Source organism: Heloderma suspectum, chromosome 1 (genome assembly GCF_057233095.1).
Source record: "Heloderma suspectum isolate Gila_16-S chromosome 1, 16-S_ref, whole genome shotgun sequence".
Lineage (NCBI taxonomy): Eukaryota > Metazoa > Chordata > Lepidosauria > Squamata > Helodermatidae > Heloderma > Heloderma suspectum.
The window spans coordinates 202,761,316-202,783,242 of NC_139458.1; positions in this window are offsets into that span (position 1 = coordinate 202,761,316).

Here is a 21,927-nt window from a genome sequence, read left to right on the forward strand (position 1 = left end):
CCCTGTTTTCTTAACTTCATTCAGTTTAATGTTCATTATTTCATCCTTTCCATATTTGATACTTCACTCGTTTGACTCGCCAATTAATTAACACATTGACAACTGGCAATCAAGTGGAGCGAATCAAACTACAGCTCCCACCATCCTACAGGCTACAGCCATGCTGGTTGAGGATGATGGGAATGGACTCCCAACACATGTGGATGGCACCGGCTGGGGAGGGCTGGTGTACCTGAAGGTTTGAACTGATCCTGAGTTGTAGATGCTTAAGGAAATCAATTTGCTTTGACATAAAGGTCATGAACTTGGTTACTAGGGATGGCGCGGGTGCTTGTTTTGGTCTGGGAGTCCAGCAAACCACCCTTGCCCACACACCCCGAGCCATTCCTGCTGAGCCCCTGCCCAACCCCCCTGCACTTGCTGAGCCACCCGCACTTATCTCAGCCCTGTCCTCCTCCACTGTGATCACCATGTTTTTTCACAACATGATGATCGCAAAAACGTGGACATAGAGTTATACACAAAATGGTGCCGTGAATCACCCATTGTCAGGGTGGACACTGAGCCCATAGAATCCCAGAGTAGTTCTGATTCGGAGGAAGAGCAGTCGCTCCTGGGAGAGGAGCGCGCCCCTTTTTCCCAGGGCCCGCAGCTGACAGAGATTCCTCCCACCAACATTCCTAGATTAGAAAGCAGTCCAGGGAGTGACCCAGCACCGATAGCAGACTGGTTGGATGCGCGGCGCAGACGCAGAGAGCGGCGCCAAATGGAGAGCGTGGAAAGGAGGCGTAGCGCCCAGTTGGCGCTCAAAGAACAGTTGCGCCCAGAGGATCCAAGGGAAAAGGGGAGGGATTCTCCCTAGTCCTTATATTCAGGGGTCTGCCAGTAATTGCCCTTCAAACGGGGACCACCTGTTCCAACTTAGGGCATAGGGATGCGGCTGCTCAGATCTAGTTGCTACCTGTAGAGTTGTAAGTTGTAAAAGAAGAATAAAGCTTTGAAAAGAATCCCTTTGTCTGCGTCTGGACTTGGCTACTGGATTAGACTGAGAGCCCTCCAAGGAGCCCTTGACACCCATATACTCAAGTTTACAGGTGTAAATGGGGTATTTATGCCTGTAATCTTGCGTATATGGGCGATTCACGATGCCATTTTGTGTATAAGTCTACGTGCACATTTTTGCGATCCCCACGTTTTTTCACAACATGGTGTTCGTTGTGGAGGAGGATGGGGCTTAGGTGAGTGCAGACGGTTTGGCAAGCAGGTGTGGGGCTCAAGTGCATGTCCAGGAGTGTGCGAGCAGGGGCAGGGGCTGGGCAGGTGCCCAGAGATGCATGCATCCCTACTGGTCATGTAGAGAAATAAACTTGCTTTAGCAACCTGATTCAGCTGTGCTCCACACTTTGGAAAACATATTGGAAAACTGGAAAAACCGTCCATTGGCAAAGAGATTTACATCCCATCTAAACAAAGACAAGAGTACTAAAAAGCAGGACCATCATCTCCATTTTAGGGCTCAGAGGAGAGGATTTTTCAATCGTCTTTTGCTCCTTTACACACTTTATAAGCTGCAATAAATTCTTTGAAAGTCAATATTTTATGCTCTGTATCCCCCTTTTCTTTCAAGCCAATTAATTCCTTACCTTTTCTCACTTTTTTCTAGCTTGCAAATTTCCTTGCAGAGGGACAGATAAGAATGACAGGGAAGACTATTCCTCTACATTTCAATATCATCATGTTCACAAATATGATTCCCTCACTGGCATGCACTATATTTGGTTTCCATAGAAGAACAAAGAGATTTTATTTTTGTTTTGTTTTTTTACCCACAAGGGAAAGTGCATAATATTTTTGATTCTCCCCCCTGCCCCCTCCCAATAATTATCCTTCCACATGCTCAGCTTGTGCTTAGAAGCCTGATGAAAGGAATTGCTCAGCTCCAAGTGGCTGATTCATCTGTCCCAGGAGAGAGCCCCACACAGTGTGAGATGGAGGAGACAAATGCTTTTCTCTCCTTCTCCCACTTGCAAGTGTTTGGTTTACACAGTCACTGAGCACATGATGTGGCAAAATGTGAACCACCATTCTGTGCTCTGCAGGTGTTCTAGCCCAAGGGTGGGCAGACTGCAGCCCTTTGGGATCTATTTTGTTTTATTCTAGAACCCCGAGATCCACCAACTGGAGCCTGGCGTGAAAGACATACACTTAAAATGAAAGACCTCTGAGCCCAGGAATTTATTTTGAGTAAAACTTGAAGTTAGGCAGTTTGTTGGCAGCAGGGATGTGTGAGAAATTTGTTTCAGTTCATTTTTGATCAAGATCTTACCCATTTTGCACCTTCCAGACCGAAAATGGACTCAGACACAATCTACAGTCCAAGTCCATACATTTCTGAGTTTGCAATGTGATTTGCAGACTCCTCCCTCCTCCACCCCCACAATGTGTTTGACAGCATGGGTACATTTAAAAAATGTGTACATTTCAAAATACGTACATTTTTTAAAATGTGCACAAATGCACTTTAATTATGGGAGAAGAATGTGTACATTTTAAAAAATGCATACATTGCAAAATGAGTACATTTCAAAAATGTGCACAATTGATTCATACATTTTGAAAAATATGCCCAGAATATGCTTTTGATGCAGACAACACCACCAAAGCTCGCAATCTGATATGGACTGGAATCGGAATGAGCTTCAAGGTGGAATGTGGAGAACTTTGGCAAGCGCAAGTTTTGCTGATTCTCATATCCTTAGTGGGTAAAATCTATTATGTTCTAATGTCCTTGTGTATAGTGAGCCTAGGTGGCTATCTAACAAACATTAGTATTTTAATTCTTCAATCTCACATTGATCCTGAGTTAATATCTATGTCCTGCACCACCAGCATAATCTGCATGACTAAGCATCTAAGCTCCGCTATTTAATCAGCAAGGGTGGGGAACCTATTAACATGGCCTGCCCTTGGAGGCTAATGGATCTGGATGGCTTCCAGCTGGCTCTGGGTTTTTTTTCTTTTCTGGATGATGTGGCTGGCTGTCCTGTTGAAACTCTGGTCCATCTGTGGAATGAAGAAATGACCCAGGCAGCAGAGAATGACTCTCTGGCTCAACTGAGTCCTCAATATGCTGCCCAGTGGAGCTTTTTGGAGGTTTTCAGGACTTATTTTATGCTGGCCCTAGGAATACTGTAGATCCATCAGAAGCCTACTGTTATATGTTTGCAAGGCACTTCCAAGATAAGATCTCTTGCATCTAATGGGACTTGGACTTCAGTCTTAGAGCAGGTGAATCCGGTGAGGTTTCCAGAGCATTGCCTTGTCCAGTTTTGTTGGATGAGTTTCAGTTGGTACAGCTCGAGGAAGTTGAAAACGTGCTTGGACAGGTTCATGCAACCACTTCTATATTGGATCCTTTTCCCCCTTGGCTTATAAAAACCAGCAGGGAGGGAACAGCCACTGAGCCAGGGAGGCAATTAATGCCTCCTTGCAACAGGGAGTGGTCTTGGGTCACCCAAAAGAGGGTGGTGGTGAGACCACTCCTGAAAAAGTCCTCTCTGGACCCATAATATCTTAGCAACTGTTCCTTTCAAAGGTTCCTTTCCTGGCAAATGTTCCTTTCCCAGGCAAAGTCCTGGAGTGGGTAGATGCCAGCCAGTTCCAGATGCTCCTGGGTGAGACCAATTCTCTGGATCCATTTCAGTCAGTGCTCAGGTCAGGTTTTTGCACAGAAACAGCCTTTGTCACCCTATATGATGACCTATGTTGGAAGAAAGTCAAGGGGATTGTGACCTTGTTGATTCTCCTTGATCTCTCAGTGGCTTTCAATACCATCGACCATGGTATTCTTCTGGGGTGATGTACTGCATTGCGGTGGCTTCACTCCTGCTTAGATGGTTGCTTACAGAAGGTGGTGCTTGGAGGATATTGGTCAGCCCTGTGGATTCTTCAGTGTGGAGTTCCACAGTGGCCTGTTTTGTCCCCCATGTTATTTAACATCTACATGAAACTGCTGAGTGGGGTCACTGGGAGTTTTGGAGGGCATTGTCATCAGTACGCTGGTGACATGCAGCTCTATTTGTCTTTTAGATCTTCATCAGGTGAAACTGTGGATGTGCTAGGGATGTCAGAGAATTTTGCCACGAATCTCGGGGAGGCTGAATGCCAGCGCAATCGGCCCCCCGAAATCGGTGGCGAAACGGTCTGCCCCCCCACCCCCCCGGGACGGGACTTACCTTGGGAGAATCTTCCTGGCGGTGGCGGCTGTAGCTGCGGTTCAGCGGCGGTTCGGCGGCGGCGGCTGCAGTGGCCGGTCTTCCGACCGGCTGCCGCCGCCGCCATTTCTAGTAAAAAAAAAACAAAAACGTGATAGGCTATGTAAAGATTTACGTAGCCTATCATGGCTAGATTTTAAAAAAATACCGTGATAGGCTACGTAAATGTTTACGTAGCCTATCACGGCTGAGTAAAAAAAAAAGACCGTGCGTACGCAAATGGCGTCTACGCTATTTGCGTTCCCCTTATTTTCACCGTAGTCTACGTAAATGTTTATGTAGACTACATGTGCCAAAATAAGGAACACAAATGGCGGTGCCCATGGGCGCCGCCATTTGCGTACGTGCATTATTTTTTTTTTACTCAGCCGTGATAGGCTACGTAAACATTTACGTAGCCTATCACAGCTGACTGCACAGATGCAAATGGCAGTGGCACCGGCCAGGATTCGGGGGGGGAGGGACGGGCGCCTCCCCCCCGGCCAGAATTTTGGGGGGGAGGGACGGAGCGCCTCCCCCCCACCGCAAATCAATTTCGTGAGAAGGTAAGTGACTTTCGTACATACCTGGGATGTGCCAAACCAATGCCTGGCTGCAACAATGGACTAGTAAATTGAAGCTCAATCCAGACAAGATTGAGATGCTGTTAGTGGGTGGTTCCCTGACTGGATGGAGGGTGCTTAACCTGTTCTGGATGGGGTTGCACTCCCCCTGAAGGGGTAGATTCATAGCTTGGGGGTTCCACTGGAGCTGTCATGATTCCTTAAGGCTCAGGTGGCCTCAGTGGCACAAAGTGCCTTGTACCAGCTTCGGTTGGTGATCCAGCTATGCCCCTACCTGGACAACGATAACCCAGCTTTAGTAATTTATGCTCTGGTAACCTCCAAGTTAGATTACTGCAATGTGCCCTATGTGGGTGGGTCTGCCTTTGAAGGTGGTTCAGAAGGTTCAGCTTGTGCAAAATACTACAGCCAGGTTGATAGAAAAGACCAGGAGGTCTAAGCATATAACACCAATTCTGGCATGCTTGCACTGGTTGCTTACATATTTCTGAGCCCAATTCAAATGCTGGTTTTGACCTGTAAAGCCTTACACAGCTTGGGACTGCAATACCTGATGGAGCACCTCTCCACTAAGACTGAACATGTCATCATTCATTCATTCATTCATTCCTTATTTAATATCCCATTTTCCCACAATTTAGGCAATTGACAAACATGCATGAATAAAGTTGGTTTTAGTCTCAGTGGAGAGAGAAATATGCTTCCACATGTTGATCTTCCATCCTAACAAAGATAGCAGTGCCTCCAGATTAGCTCAGGGATTGAAGCAGATAGAAGTGCCCAGTTCTGGGGATCACAGCTTCTCTTGCCTCATAATTCTCCCCATGAGTGGCTGGCTGAATGGCAGTTCAATTTCTGACAGAAGGGGGCTCAATGGAATTGTACTCCTTCCTTGTCACTGTCAATGGTGGTCCTGGTTGTCTCAGCCTCAGTGGTGGGACAAAGAGTAGCCTCTTCCTGGGAACACCCCCCCCCCCAACCAATCTGGGAGTGGAAGAGTAATCATATTCAGGTCAGGAGGTCAAGGCTGCTTCTGCCACACTGTTCTTCCCACAGAGAGCTGACTTCATAGAAAGTACTTCATAGAATCACAGGGTTGGAAGGGGCCTACAAGGCCTTCAAGTCCAACCCCCTGCTCAGTGCAGGAAGCCTGATTCCCAGGTGGTCTCCCATCCAAGCACTCACCAGGGCTGACCCTGCTTAGCTTCTGAGATCGGGCGCATCCAGCCTCACTCCCACAAGATGGCTTGTAGGTCATAAGAACTGCCAAGCTTGGAAGAAGCAAGAAGGATGATGTGAGCAGAGGAGGAAATTAATGATGGGGATGAACAGTTGTTTTTGAGAGCACTGTAGAGTGAGAGGCATAAAAAAGAAACATCTGCACCATTGTTTTGCAAGTTCCGATGCAATTTGCGAATACTGCTTTATCAAGGGAAATCCTGGATTTCATACAAACCTTCCAAATGAGGGCTTAGAACTTCTTGCTTCTATCTCGCTCAAGGAAGAATGGTCCCTTTTGTTGTCGTTTGAGAGGCATCACTTCCCTTGGTGACATATTCCTTTCAACCCATCTTTGCCTCTGGCCATCAAGATTTTTGAAACAATGCAAAACCTTGCAAAACCTGTTTGCCAGAGGAGGACGTAGGATTAGGGATGTACGAAACACCTACCTGGCTCCGCGCCGGGCAATCCGCGGTGCAGGGGAGGAGCTCCGTCCCTCCCCCCGGAATCCTTGACGGGGGGGGAGGTGATCCAGTCCTCCCCCCCGGAATCCTGCCCAGCAGGCTCTGCTCCATGGCCAAGCCGCGGAACCGCTGGCCGGCTCTGGCTGCCCGCAGCTGGACATCCGGCCACTGGGCAGCCCTGCAGGGATGCAAATGGCAGCTGTCGTAGCCGCCGCCATTTGCATCCCTGTATTGAGCCATGATAGGCTATGAAAATATTTACATAGCCTATCATGGCAGGGGGAAAAACCCCAGTGTATGCAAATGGCAGTAGCCGCCGCCATTTGCATATGCTGGGTTTTCCCCGCCCCCTGCTGTGATAGGCTACATAAATACTTATGTAGCCTATCATGGCTAGTGATGTACGAAAGTCACTTACCTGGTCCCGCAGCTTGCTTCGCGGTGGGGGGGAGGCGCTTCGGTTCTCCCCCCGAAGTTCAGGCCGGGGGGGGAGGTGCCCTGCCTCACTCGGCCGAAATTCAGGCTGGGGAGAAACGCCCCCTCTCCCTGGCCGCGAAATAAAAAAGTGAATAAAAAAAACCCACACACCCGTGATAGGCTACGTAACGATTAACGTAGCCTATCATGGCTAGATTTCCGAAGTCAGCCATGATAGGCTACGTTAATCGTTACGTAGCCTATCGCGGCTGACTTTGAAAAAAAAAAAGTGCGTACACAAATGGTGGCGCCCATGGGCACTGCCATTTGCGTTCCTTATTTTGCCATGTGTAGTCTACGTAAACATTTACGTAGACTACGGCGAAAATAAGGGGAATGCTATTTGCCTTCCCCTTATTTTCGCCGTAGTCTACGTAAATGTTTATGTAGACTACATGTGCCAAAATAAGGAACGCAAATGGCGGCGCCCATGGGCACCGCCATTTGTGTACGCGCTTTTTTTTTTTAAAGTCAGCCGTGATAGGTTACGTAAACATTTACGTAGCCTATCATGGCTGACTGCAGGGATGCAAACGGCGGCGGCTACAGCCGCCGCCGTTTGCATCCTGGCAGGAGAGGAGGTTTTGTGGCCGGAGGGATGGGGCGCCTCCCCCCCAGCCAGAATTTCGGGGGGGAGGGATGGGGCGCCTCCCCCCGGCCAGAGTTTTGGGGGAGGGATGGAGCACCTCCCCCCCACCGTGAAGCAAGCTTCGGGATCAGGTAAGGGACTTTCGTCCATCCCTAACTGGGGGTGGGGGGGGTCAAATCGTCAGTCAACCATGAGGCTTACTTGGTGACCTTGGGCCAGTCACAATGTCTCTCAGCCTAACCTAGCTCACAGGGTTGTTGTGAGGATAATGTAGGGGTGGAAACGATGTATGCCAAGTTCCTTGGAGGAAGAGTTGATAGAAAGGTGTGTGCGTACACCTGAGTTCAAAGCTGTGGTGAGAACTAGATCAGGTACTTATGGGCAGTATCCAGTTGGGCAGTATCCAGCCTTCTGCATGTGGCGAGCCTGCATGTGGCGAGCATGGGCAGTATCCAGCCTTCTGCATGTGGCGAGCCCCTCTGTCCACGCATGGAAGGCCCCACTGTCTCTGAACTGCAAGCGGCCCCTGCACTCGTGTGATGCAATATCGCACTTCTGGGGGCAAGCCCCCAAATGAGCAGAAGTGCTTGCTTATGGAGAGGTCAGGGTTCCGGTGACTCTGCCCTTCCAGAAATGAGTGTTGGAGCTGGCTGTGCATGAAAGGCCCCAACTGGATTCTGCCCTCTGGATCACAACTTATACATTTAGCCATTACGTTATACTAGCTCACTAGGATGTCATGTATGGGGCATGGAAGTGCATCTGGTCTGGTGTAGCTGATGGCAGTTGGGTGCTGTCTCAGTGCCAGCAAGAGAGAACCAGTCACACCCTTGAAGAGATGGGTTATATCCTTGAAGGTCTGGTTACGTCCTTGCAAGTTCATGAGAGAATTCGCATTGATGAGATTGCACTGTGTTCCCATGAGATTTCTTCATAAAGGTAGAGATGTCAGAGAATTCCGCCATGGATCTCGGTGAGGCTGAATGCTGGGGATGTCAGAGAATTTTGCCACAAATCTCAGGGAGGCCGAATGCCAGTGCAAATCCCCGAAATCGGTGGTGAAACGGTCTGCCCCCCGCCCCCCCGGGACGGGAATTACCTTTGGCGAACCTTCCTGGCGGCAGCGGCTGCGGCGGTGGTTTGGCGGCGGTGCGGCGGCGGCGGTTCGGCGGCAGCAGCTGCGGCGGCCAGTCTTTAGACCGGCTGCCACCGCCGCCATTTCCAGTAAAAACAAAAACAAAAAAACGTGATAGGCTACATAAAGATTTACATAGCCTATCACGGCTAGATTTTCAAAAAATACCGTGATAGGCTACGTAAATGTTTACGTAGCCTATCACGGCTGAGTGAAAAAACAAAAAACAAAAACGTGTGTACGCAAATGGCGGCGCCCATGGGCATGCCCACTATTTGCGTTCCCCTTATTTTTGCCGTAGCCTATGTAAATGTTTACGTAGACTACACGTGCCAAAATAAGGAACGCAAATGCGTACGCGCATTTTTTTTTTCCACTCAGCCGTGATAGGCTACGTAAACATTTACATAGCCTATTACGGCTGACTGCAGGGACGCAAACGGTGGTGGCTACGGCCGCCGCCATTTGCGTTCCCGCCCAGCCGGGATTCGTGGCAAGAGGGACGGGCGCCTCCCCCCAGCCAGAATTTCAGGGGGGTGGGATGGGGTGCCTCCCCCCCAGCCAGAATTTCAGGGGGAGGGACGGAGCGCCTCCCCCCCACCGCAAAGCAAATTTCGTCAAAGGTAAGTGACTTTCGTACATCCCTCCCGAATGCCAGTGCATTCGGCCCCCCGAAATCCATGGTGGAACGAAGCCCCCCCCGCCCCTGCCCCACGAAATGGGCCCGGAACAGAGCATCTACCTCCTGCCATCTGCGCTGACTTGAGAATGGCGGCCGCTTCTCCGGCCGCCATTCGCTTCTTCCATGTAGCCGTGATAGGCTACGTAAATACGTAGCCTATCACGGCTAACGCAGGGACACCATTTGTGTCCCTGCAGAAGCCATGATAGGCTACGTAAGTATTTACGTAGCTTATCATGGCAAAACTAAGGGAACGCAAATGGCAGCGGCTACGTTCCCTTTTTTTTTGCCATTTTAGCCTACGTAAATATTTACATAGGCTATTACGGTGAAAAAAAAAGGGAACGCAAATGGCGGCCTCTGTAGCCTCCGCCATTTGCGTTTGCTGGGGGGGTTTTTTTGGCCGTGATAGGCTACCTAAATATTTACGATGCCTATCATGGCAAAATACAGGGACGCAAATGGCAGCGGCTATGGCAGCTGCCATTTGCATTCCTGCAGGCTGCCCAGCGGCCGGATGTCCAGCTGCGGGCAGCCTCGGCTGGCAGCTCTGAGGAATCTCCGCGAAGCGGAGCTGGCCGGAGAGAATTTCAGGGGGAGGGACGGAGCGCCTCCCCCCCACCGTGAATGTCACTCTTCGAAAAGGTAAGTGACTTTTGTACATCCCTACATAAAGGACAGTGCAATCCTATACATCTCTACCCAAATGGTATGTCCCACTGTGTTCAATGATGCTTACTCCTTTGTAAGTGCCTTTGGAACTGCAGCTTTAGTGGACTTTGATCATGCAATTAAAGGCCAATAAAAATAAAGCCCCTTTTAAATATGTTGTTAAATAACACATTTGAATAGTAGTCATGTAGCATTATGCAGTGTTGCATTATCCAAGAAAAGATAATTCCCCTAGATGCTGCACGATTCACTGACCAAATAAATATACAAATAACATCATCGTGATTTATCCATTAAAAATATTTGCAAAGAAGTGCTGGACAAAAACTGAGCCTTTGATGTAAACACATGTGAATGATTCACGTTTATAAAACTGTGCTATTGTCTGGGATTAAAAACCAATTTAATTGCCTGTAATTTGTAACTGAGTACTGTACAAATTTGGTTTGAGGCATTATACCTGTTACCACTCAATTTAATAAATCTGATGCTATAGTGTGTAGCTGCAAGGTGTGATCCAACCAAGACCCATTGTAATGTTTTACAATGACTCGCCATGAAATGTCTCACTCATTCTGACCTCTGTCTCTGATTCCTTCTGTCTCTCTAACAAAACCCCCACTTTGGAGTGAACACACTGTGTCCCATTTTAGTCATGTCTGATGTGATCCAGGCAAAGTTAAGCACTTTTAAGTCCCATTGACATGTATGCAAGGGATTTATGCACCATTTGCACAACTCTCCCATTTCGCACTCTGCTTCTGTGGCTTCATACCTATCCTTCATTGCTTTACTCATCCTCTTCTTCCTCTATAAATTAAATATGTATTTCTGAAGACAAAAATCATTGAGAAAATGCTCAGTTGCCATCCCTGCTAAAAGCCAAAATGTAAGTATAAAATTATGTAAAACTATGTGTCCATTGTGTGACTGGACATCCAGTTAAGTGACAGAACTTCCCTTTTCTCTCCTCCCCAATGCAGCACCCAGAAACCCCCACATCTGTTCTGGAGGGTCTCTTATCCTTCTGGAGTGGATTTTTTTTGGGGGGAGGGGGGACCTGTTTCACTGACAAATGCTGTTCCAATGGGGGAACATGCTATTTGGATACCAATCTGTGTCAGTAATAATGAGGTATGATATATTAAAAATGCAGAACACATTGTCTTGATGTCCTAAAATAGATTCAAAATAAATGAAATAGAAAAAAAGAGAGGGGGGCAAGTTTGATATATATGAGCGTAAATGTATTAGGGATTGTTCACACCTGTAATTTCCTCCAGAGGAGGGAAGTACTAGTCACAGCAGAAGTGTGAACACAACTGCCCAGGGGTAATTTGTCACAGAATCTCTAGCAATTTGCACATCATTATTGAGGTGGAAATTTACTCTCCTTACTTGCCTTGCTGAATTCTACAGAGACAAACACGTTTATGCTCCATTGTGCAGTCATCCCAGGTTATAGAACCGAAGTTGATAGCACACTCCTATACTTGTCTACCCAGAAGTCCAATTGATTTCATTGGGGCTTGCTCCTGGGCAAGTGGGTATAGGATTTCAGCATAACAGTACAGCACTATACATTTCTACTCAAAAGTATCTCCATTGAGTTCAATGGCACTTCCTCCTGGGTAAGTGGGTATAGGACTGCAGCCTAAGTGACTTGTTTTGTCCCTTAGATATCTGCTAAGCAACACAAATTATCCAGAGCTACCAGCCAGCTAGAAGCAACTGGTCTTTACTCTGTAATGGTGCAGAACAGTTTGGGGGTCGGGGGAACTGAACTGCCCCGCCTTGGGCCTTCCATGGGCCAGATGCATGTATGAGAAATTTGTGAACGTTTCCAAATGAAAACATTTCAGAAATGTGAACATTTAAGCAATGTGCACAGTTGATAGGTACATTTGGAGAAAATATGCATGGAAATACGCATGGATTTCCATGCGAAAAGGAAAAAACAAACAAAGCTCGCAACATGGCATGGAATGGAGTCGGAATGAGCTTCGAGATGCAATTTGGAGAACTTCAGTGAGCTCGAGTCTTGCTGGTTCGCACATCCCTAGCCAAATGACATTGGTGGCCATGGCTCCACTGATTGATGTCATCCCCCCTGCCCTTTTTACCCTCCTCTGTGCTGAGAGGCATGAATTCCCATGCCTCTCAGTGCAGAGACAGAGATTCAGCTCTTCCTAGTGCCAGCTGAGTCTCCTGCCACCTGCCATTCCTGCTTGGACGCCAAGTCCTGCCTCCTGGAGGAACCTGCGGTGGCTCTGCTGGCAGTGTAGGCTGGTGGCTCCAGCAACACGGGGGTGGGGGGCAAATCAGCTCTGAGTTTCAGCCAGAACGCTAAAGGAGCTATCCAAGGTGCTGAACCCTATCCCCAAAAGAGGTTCAGTGCCTTGGATAGCACCTTTAGAGTTCTGACAGAAACCCAGAGCGGATTCACCACCCCGTGACGTTGGAGCCACCAGCCTACGCTGCCGGCAGGCCAGATGTAGAAACTCCACAAGCATACAATGTGTGTGTTTGTTGAGAGTTTGTTTTCATGTCCTTGGTGTGTGTGGGGGAAGTGTAATGATGGAGAATGTTATGATAAAAGTGGCAAGCTTAAATAAGTTACACTGAGAGCCCCAGTATTCCATGGCAATTCATACCTTTGTTTTGACAGCGGGTGTCAAACTGATCTTGATCCACTGCGTGTCTACATGGCAGGTGCAAGAAATATTGAGAGGACTCAGTGCTGATGTCAACTGCACCATCATACCTTCCTTTCACCAAGATGATTTTGCTGCACTTTCAGATTCTGCACTAAAGCAAAAACATGGAAAGTGGATATGACCTTAGATCACGTTTAGTGACTTGCACAACAAGCGTGCACTATTTGCTTAATCGTTCGGAGGATGTCGTGGAAAGCATCATGGAGGATTCATGGGAATTGTTTTTAGTCTTTTTAAATTTTGTATGTTTTGATCTTATTGTAAGTCACCTTGAGTCTTTGTTAAAGAGAAAAGTGACTAAGAAATCCAAACAACAGCAACTCAAAAGTCCTCCCCCAAAGTAGCACATCTATGCCGGAGAAAATTTCCCAGTGCTCCACTGGCATTGTTTAAGTGCTGGGAAAATGTGATTCTTCCCCAAGCAACTGTATCTGTTGCAGTCTGGAATGAAGTCATGGACACATTGGCTGGTGCCTATGTGGTAACGTTGGTGATATAAACTTTTTCTCATTTAAAAAACAACAAAACATTTTTTAGAGACTGGGAAGTTCATTACCCCCCCCCCCAAGCCCATACAACACATTAAGGCAAAGAAGAAAGAAACAACGGTCTACCCCATTTTATTTATTTATTTATTTATTGCATTTATACCCCGCCTTTCTCCCTCTCGCAAGGAACTCAAGGCGGCTTACATTATCCTCCTCCTCACCGTTGTATCCTCACAACAACAACCCTGTGAGGTGGGTTGGGCTGAGAGTCTGTGACTGGCCCAAAGTCACCCAGTGAGCTTCCATGGCCGAGTGGGGACTAGAACCGGGATCTCCCGGCTCCCAGTCCGTCACTCTCACCACTACACTACACTGGCTCTCATTCCCCCCTTTCTGTTAACCTTTGACCTTAATATGTGTGCATGTTTGTCAATCTTACCTACCTTATCTATCTTATCTTACCTTATCTTATCTATCTTCAAGAATCTGTACTCTCTTACTCCAGTACTGGATTGCAGATCATTCTTTTTAATTTTTCAAAATCATCATCATCAAAAAGAACAGGCTGTGCCTCTCCTCCCTTGCCCTTGGGACTAGATATCACCCTAGTGGCACTGGTTAGGGGCTATAACTAATACATCACTATAAGTGAACAACAACAACAGTCCTCTATCATATAGCTTCCAGCACCATGGTCAGTTTCTTCATTTTAAAATAGCTTAACCCATTAAGGTGTCATATTCATGCTAGTCACCCAGCCACTTCGTATATGTAGGAAGTTATTAATGCATGTAAATGTGTAGGATCTCTTCTCAATCATCCCAGAGTGCAGGACATGGAATAATGGGCTCAAGTTACAGGAAGCCAGATTCCGGCTGAACATCAGGAAAAACTTCCTGGCTGTTAGAGCAATACAACAATGGAACCCATTCCCTAGGGAGGTGGTGGGCTCTCCCACACTGGAGGCGTTCAAGACGAGGCTGGACAGCCATCTGTCAGGGATGCTCTGACTTGGATTCCTGCACTTAGCAGAGGGTTGGACTCGTCTCGATGGCCTTGTAGGCCCCTTCCAACTGTACTATTCTGTGATTCTATGATCTATGATTCTATGTAGCAGTTAGGTTTCACGTTTTCTATGAGAGGTGGTGATATATGGGATGGAAGAGGAGTGGAAGTTGAATCAAGAAACTGACTTGTGTAATTATCATTTAGTACTTGTAATATATACACAGCAACTGGTCAAGATAAACATGGAGTGGGCTTCATGCCTTGAATGTAATGGAAATCACTACAGAGCTGCTGGCTCCCTGCTCGTGCGCTCTCTCTCTCTCTCTCTCTCTCTCTCTCTCTCACACACACACACACACACACACACACAGACACAGACACACACAGAGAAAACAGGAATACTGGAATAGCTCAAATATCTTTCAATGGCTAACCAGGCAGGTGCACCATAAAAAACACTATTATTGTCCAAATGGAGAAGTCATAATTAAGTCACCTGAGGGCTTCAGCTTCATGTGTGTTATCTCTATCTGGGACATTGTATAATATGAAATCCCTACAACCTTTTTCTAGCAGACTTTATGATCGGTTTATGTATGTATGTATGTATGTGTGTATGTATTTCTATACTGCCCAATAGCTGAAGCTCTCTGGGCAGTTCACAAAAATTAAAACCACAAAGCGCAGCATAAAACAAGATAAAATATGAAAACTCAAAACTCCAATATAAAAGTTCAACCAGAATAAAACCTAGCAGCAATGCAGAGATTTAGAATACAGATTTAAAACAGCAGAGCCAAAAGTCTAGAGAACTAAAATGCTGGGAAAATGAAAAAAAAGGTCTTCACCTGGTGCCTGAAAGAGTACAATGTAGGTGCCAGGCGAACCTCTCTAGGGAGCTCATTCCACAGCTGGGGGGCCACAGCAGAAAAGGCCTTCTTCCTGGTAACCACCCATCTCACTTCCTTTGGCAGGGGCTCCTGGAGAAGGACCCCTGAAGATGATCTTAGTGTCTGGCAAGGTACATATAGGAAGAGGCGATTCTTCAGATAACGTGGCCCCAAGCCATTTAAGGATTTGAATGTTAATATCAACACTTGGAATTGGGCTTGGCAGCCAGTGTAGCTGGAAAAGTACTGGCATGTCACTTTCCTTCATCTTCCTGCTTTGCCATCAGCACACTCCAGGACACCAAGCTTCAGGCTCACTAGTTTATTAGTTAACAACCAAGTTCCTTACAAATGCAAATTCTAGGAAACTCTCAGGCTACAAAGTAGGGATGTATGAAAGTCACTTACCTTTTAACGAAATGTGATTCGAGGTGAGGGGGAGGCACTCCGTCCCTCCCCCCGAAATTCTGGCCAGGGGGGAGGTGCTCCATCCCTCCCCCCCTGAATCCTGGCCGGCCGGGTCCGCAAACGGCGGCGGCCATAGCCGCCGCCGCCGTTTGCGTCCCTGCAGTCAGCCGTGATAGGCTACATAAATGTTTACGTAGCCTATCACGGCTGAGTTAAAAACACACACAAAAAAACGCGCGTACGCAAATGGCGGCGCCCATGGGTGCCGCCATATGTTTTCTTTATTTTGGCACGTCTAGTCTACGTAAACATTTATGTAGACTATGGCAAAAATAAGGGGAATGCAAATAGCGTAGACGCTACGCTATTTGCGTTCCTCTTATTTTCGCCGTAGTCTACATAAATGTTTATGTAGACTAGACGTGCCAAAATAAGGAATGCAAATGGCGGCGCCCATGGACGCCACCATTTCCGTATGCTCGTTTTTTGTTTTACTCAGCTGTGATAGGCTACGTAAACATTTACGTAGCCTATCACGGTATTTTTTAAAAATCTAGCCGTGATAGGCTACGTAAATCTTTACGTAGCCTATCACGTGTGTTTTTTTTTTTTTACTGGAAATGGCGGCGGCGGCAGCTGGTCGGAAGACCAGCTGCCGCTGCACCGCCACTGCACCGCAGCCAGAGCCGCTGCCGCCAGGAAGATTCGCCCAAGGTAAGTCCCGTCCCAGGGGGTGGCGGGGGGTGGCAGACCATTTCGCCACCGATTTCGGGGGGCTGAATGCACTGGCATTCGGCCTCCCCGAGATTCGTGGCAAAATTCTCTGACATCCCTACTACAAAGGAAGGAAACAGGTACTCCACACAATTACATCAATAGACAAGCCAAATATCAATAGACAAGCCAATGTGGAAGTTAGAGAAGTTGCCAGCAGTTTGAACAAGAACTTCTCAGTCAGACTAGCTTAGGAGGGATGACCCTCCTTCCAGTGGCTCCCTCTTACGTAGGCTATCACGCATAGGCAACCTGGTGGAGCATCTGAGCTCTGCCTCTAACTTTTCCCACTTCACTCTGCAACAGACGCTAGCATCCCTCAAGTCATGCCCCTCACTCTCCTCCTCCCTCGAAACATGGTTTTTCATGGAGGAGGAAAGGGGGGAGGGGGTTCAGGATGCAGAGTTGCTGGCTGGGCCCGTCCACAGCTAGACTTCTGTCCGCTGCCAGGCTGCGGACGCAAAAGGCATCCGGTGTAGTGGACGCCATTTGTGTCCCTGCTCTTTTCGTGATAGGCTACGTAAATATTTATGTAGCCTATCACAGCAAAAGCAGGGACACAAATGGCATCCACTACATCAGATGCCTTTTGCGGACAGCTGCAGACTGAAGAGGACGGTCCCAGACCGGGCTGGTGGCAGGTAGGGTCTGTCCCGACAGAACTTCATGGGGTGGCGGGGGGGGGGAGTAGTCCGTTCCACCACAGACTCTGGGGGGCTGGATTCTTTAGCATCATTGGAGTCCATGGCAGATTTCTCCACCATCCCTAGCTATCCCCACATGCTCAGATTCATTCTTGACATGGCATAATGTGATCTCATTGACCAGTCCCCGTTAATAATCTCACTGCCCTGTTTTGGACCAGCTGAAGTTTCTGGACCATTTTCAAAGGTAGCCCCACAAATAACACATTGCAGTAATCTAGATAACATAGGGGACAAAATAGAACCCTGTGAAAACCCATGGCATAGTCGCCAAGGCACAGAGCAACAATCCCCCAGCACCTCCTTCTGGAATTGGCCATCCAAATTGGAACAGAACCACTGGAGCACTGTGCCTCCAACTCCCAACCCCGACAACCTATCCAGAAGGATACCATGATAGATGGTATTGAAAGCCGCTGAGAGGTCCAGGCGAATCAACAGGGTAGCACTCCCCCTGTCCCTCTCCCAGCAAAGGTCATCCCACAGCAGTGGAACCAAGGCAACTCAACCCCACTCTCTTCCTCCCTCCTCCACTCCACTACTTTGGGAGACACACCATCTGCCTTTCTGGAGCAGAATAGTGCATGATGCCTCATGCATGGTTCAGGTTCGGTTCTGGTCACTTCAGAGGGAAGGCTGCTTCATCTCAGGGAGCACCAGAAATGTTCTGAAGGGGTTCAATTCAGTTTGGGCATCAGCTGAATCCAGTGCACATCCTTACCACATGAATCCCTAAACCGAACACACACACACACTCACCTGGAATTGCAGAGAATCAAAACCACCAAGTCTCATAGAGCTTTCATAGTGACTGAATTAGGAAAGAGGAAAATCTGTTTGACTGTAGAAAATGTAATACATTTCACTCTTCCTGTGATGAACCCAGCACTAATACCGCCAAACCGTGTGGCTTCTCTGCTAGAGCAGAGCTCCATACATTGAGCAGGTTTAGGAACAAAGGAGAAAATTTCATGGGAGGTGTTTTGCACAACTGGATGTCCAGTTGTAGACTCATCTCCTCCTCATTGAGAAATCTGTTAGTCCCATGACTATTTTCAACTAAGATTTGCACCTGCAGAAATCCACAGGTGAACGTCGGCAGTAGTCTTCTGAAACAAAGGATGGTTATTGCTTTATCATTGTCAGGATCAAATGCCACAGATCAGGGGCAGTTGCTGGAGTCCAGGCCCTTTAACGGATCCCATTACCAAGAAACAGAATGGCCCTAAATGCCTATGACCCAGGCAAGTGACCGCCCAGAGACTTCTGTAATGGTGTTGGGGTGCTCAGTTCATTCTTTGCATGTACCCTGCTTCCCTCTCCTTATACCCACCATGCCTTCACCCCTGATCATTCAGGAGCCCCCCTGAGTCATGTTCTCTCAGCATCCACCCCACACACTCCCAAAAGCTGGAGCTGTGTTGTAGGGGTGCTTTAGAACTCTGGCAGACTCCACACATTTTTGGTTCAAATGTGTCTCAAGTCCTTATTGCATTCCCCAAGCACAGTCTTGGTTTAAAACAACAACAGCAACAACAGGCTATGAAGATTAAATTAAGATTTAAAAATGCCTGCTGATGGTAACATAATAGTAACAATACAGCAGCATGCATTACTGGTAAGATAGTTTCTTACCATACGAGTTAGAGGTGTGCACCAACTCACCACTTTGACACAGACCCTGATTTGACGTTTCCAAAAATGGCCTGCTTCTGCTCAGACTGATTCAGTGTCCATCTGACTTGGTAATGAATCCAAGGTTCAGAAAGTCAAGGCTTCATCTTTCTCATTGACTATCATGGGAAATAAATATCTGGCTATGACTTTTTTCTCTTGGTCAGAATTGGGTGAAATTTGCAGGTACAGTTGTCCTTAGGAGGAGATTACACCTGCCCAATGTAAGAAAAATAGTTTTCTTACTTTTCTATTTTTAATGTTTTCTAATATTTTTAAAATTCTCTATTTTTCTATAGGTTTTACACTTGGCTAATATAAGATAAATAGGTAAGATTTTGTGATGTATGTCTTTATATTTTGATTTTTCTTTTTAAAAAAATGTCAATAACCTTTTCATTTATCAGCAGAATTGAATGGAAATTGCTGGGATATCTGCCCATGGTAAAATGTGCCCTAGATTTAGAAGGTGGACATGTCAGTCATTCAACAGCCCCCTCCCTCCCTCCCTCCCTCATCAGCATTTAGAGAAATGAAACCAAAATTCACTATTTGGCATGTAACATTTTTGAGAAAAGAGTTGGTAATAAAGCCTTGTTCTGAGGTTCTTTCTGCTCTTCTGGCTTTGGAGTGTGAAGATCAGGTGCACATAATCTCTCCACCCAACACACACATGCACGTGTGTGCATGTGTTCAGATAACATCTACGTAGGACTCGTGTCTCAGGTCTGAGTTCCAATTTGCATATTGATTCGGGATGTGTAAATTCGGTGTGTTCTACCCTAGATATTCCTAGATTGGGGGGGGGGGCATTTCTTGTCTTTTATTGCGGCATTTGATTGGATGATCTTTAGTTCTTTCAGAGTCTGCAATTCCACTGTGTTATCATGTTGTATGGTGAATGACCTTGAACCACAACACACAGCTGGACATGTGACAATGTTTCTGCCTTGGAACGCACATGGGGACTTTGCCAGTTAAGATACATATTTTTCACCGGTCAAATGTTAAATGCATTCAGTGGATTTTCTTTAAGCATGTGATTGCATTTTAAAATACCATGCTTTGCCCTACAATTAATTGCTGCATTTTGCCTAATAAAGTGGGAATGGGGCAAAATGTCATTTCTAATGAAAACTCACTGAACAGTCAAGACAGAGGGATGTTTCTTTTCAACAACTTACATGGCTAGAGAGCCCTGTGATCTCACCATCTAGGAATTAAAATCTTCCTCAACATAATTAAAGCATTTGTCTAAAAAGGTAAGGTAAAGGTGTCCCCAACCAGTCGTGTCTGACTCTAGGGTGCGGTGCTCATCCCCGTTTCTAAGCCAAAGAGCCAGCGCTGTCCGAAGACGCTTCCGTGGTCATGTGGCTGGCATAACTGAACACCGAGGTGCATGGAACGCTGTTACCTTTCCCGCCAAAGCGGTGCCTATTTATCTACTTGCAATTTCTTGCTTTCGAACTGCTAGGTTGGCAGGAGCTGGGACTGAAGACGGGAGCTCACTCCATCATGCAGCACTTGGGTCTCGAACTGCTGACCTAGAATCATAGAATAGTATAGTAGGGTTGGAAGGGGCCTACAAGGCCATCGAGTCCAACCCCCTGCTCAATGCAGGAATCCAAGTCAGAGCATCCCTGACAAATGGCTGTCCAGCCTCGTCTTAAAGGCCTCCAGTGTGGGAGAGCCCACCACCTCCCCAGGTAATTGGTTCCATTGCCGTATTGCTCTGACACTCAGGAAGTTTTTCCTGATGTTCAGCCGGAATCTGGCTTCCTGTAACTTGAGCCCATTATTCCGTGTCCTGCACTCTGGGATGATCAAGAAGAGATCCTGGCCTTCTTCTCTGTGACAACCTTTCAAGTACTTGAAGAGTGCTATCATATCTCCCCTCAGTCTTCTCTTCTCAAGGCTAAACATGCCCAGTTCTTTCAGTCTCTCTTCATAGGACTTTGTTTCCAGTCCCCTGATCATCTTTGTTGCCCTCCTTTGAACCCTCTCCAGCTTGTCTGCATCCTTCTTAAAGTGTGGTGCCCAGAACTGGACACAGTACTCCAGATGAGGCCTAACCAGTGCTGAGTAGAGGGGAACTAGTACTTCCCGGGATTTGGAAGCGATGCTTCTATTAATGCAGCCCAAAATAGCATTTGCCTTTTTTGCAGCCACATCACATTGTTGGCTCATATTCAGCTTGTGATCGACGACAATTCCAAGATCCTTCTCGCTCGTAGTGTGGTTGAGCCACGTATCCCCCATCTTGTAACTGTGCATTTGGTTTCTTTTTCCTAGGTGCAGAACTTGGCATTTGTCCCTATTAAATGCCATTCTGTTGTTTTCTGCCCAGCACTCCAGTCTATCCAGATCACTTTGAATTTTGTTTCTGTCTTCCAAAGTATTAGCTATCCCTCCCAATTTTGTGTCATCTGCAAATTTGATCAGCATTCCCTGCACCTCCTCCTCCAAGTCATTAATAAAAATGTTGAAGAGCACTGGGCCCAGGACTGAGCCCTGCGGTACCCCGCTCGTTACCTCTCCCCAGCTTGAGAAGGTCCCATTGATAAGCACTCTTTGAGTCCGATTCTGTAGCCAACTGTGGATCCACCGGATCGTTGTTTCATCTAGCCCACTTCGAGCAAGTTTGCTCATCAGGATATCATGGGGCACTTTGTCGAAAGCTTTGCTGAAGTCGAGGTATATGATGTCTACAGCATTCCCACGGTCTACAAGGGAGGTGACTTGATCAAAAAATGAGATCAGATTTGTCTGGCAGGACTTGTTTTTGACAAATCCATGTTGGCTTCGAGTAATCACGGCATTGTTGTCAAGGTGCTTCCAGATGGATTGCTTTATGATCTGCTCCAGAATTTTCCCAGGGATTGATGTCAGACTGACTGGTCTGTAGTTCCCAGGTTCCTCCTTTTTACCGTTTTTGAAGATAGGGACAACGTTAGCCCTCCTCCAGTCATCTGGCACTTCCCCGGTCCTCCATGATTTCTCAAAGAGAATAGACAGCGGTTCTGAGAGTTCTTCTGCCAGTTCCTTTATTACTCTAGGATGCAGTTCATCTGGCCCTGGAGATTTGAACTCATTCAAAGGAATTAGGTGTTCCTTGACCATATGCCTGTCGATCTCAAGCTGCAATCCTGCCCCTTCAGCCTGTACTTCGCCTTTGCCAGGGGGGTCA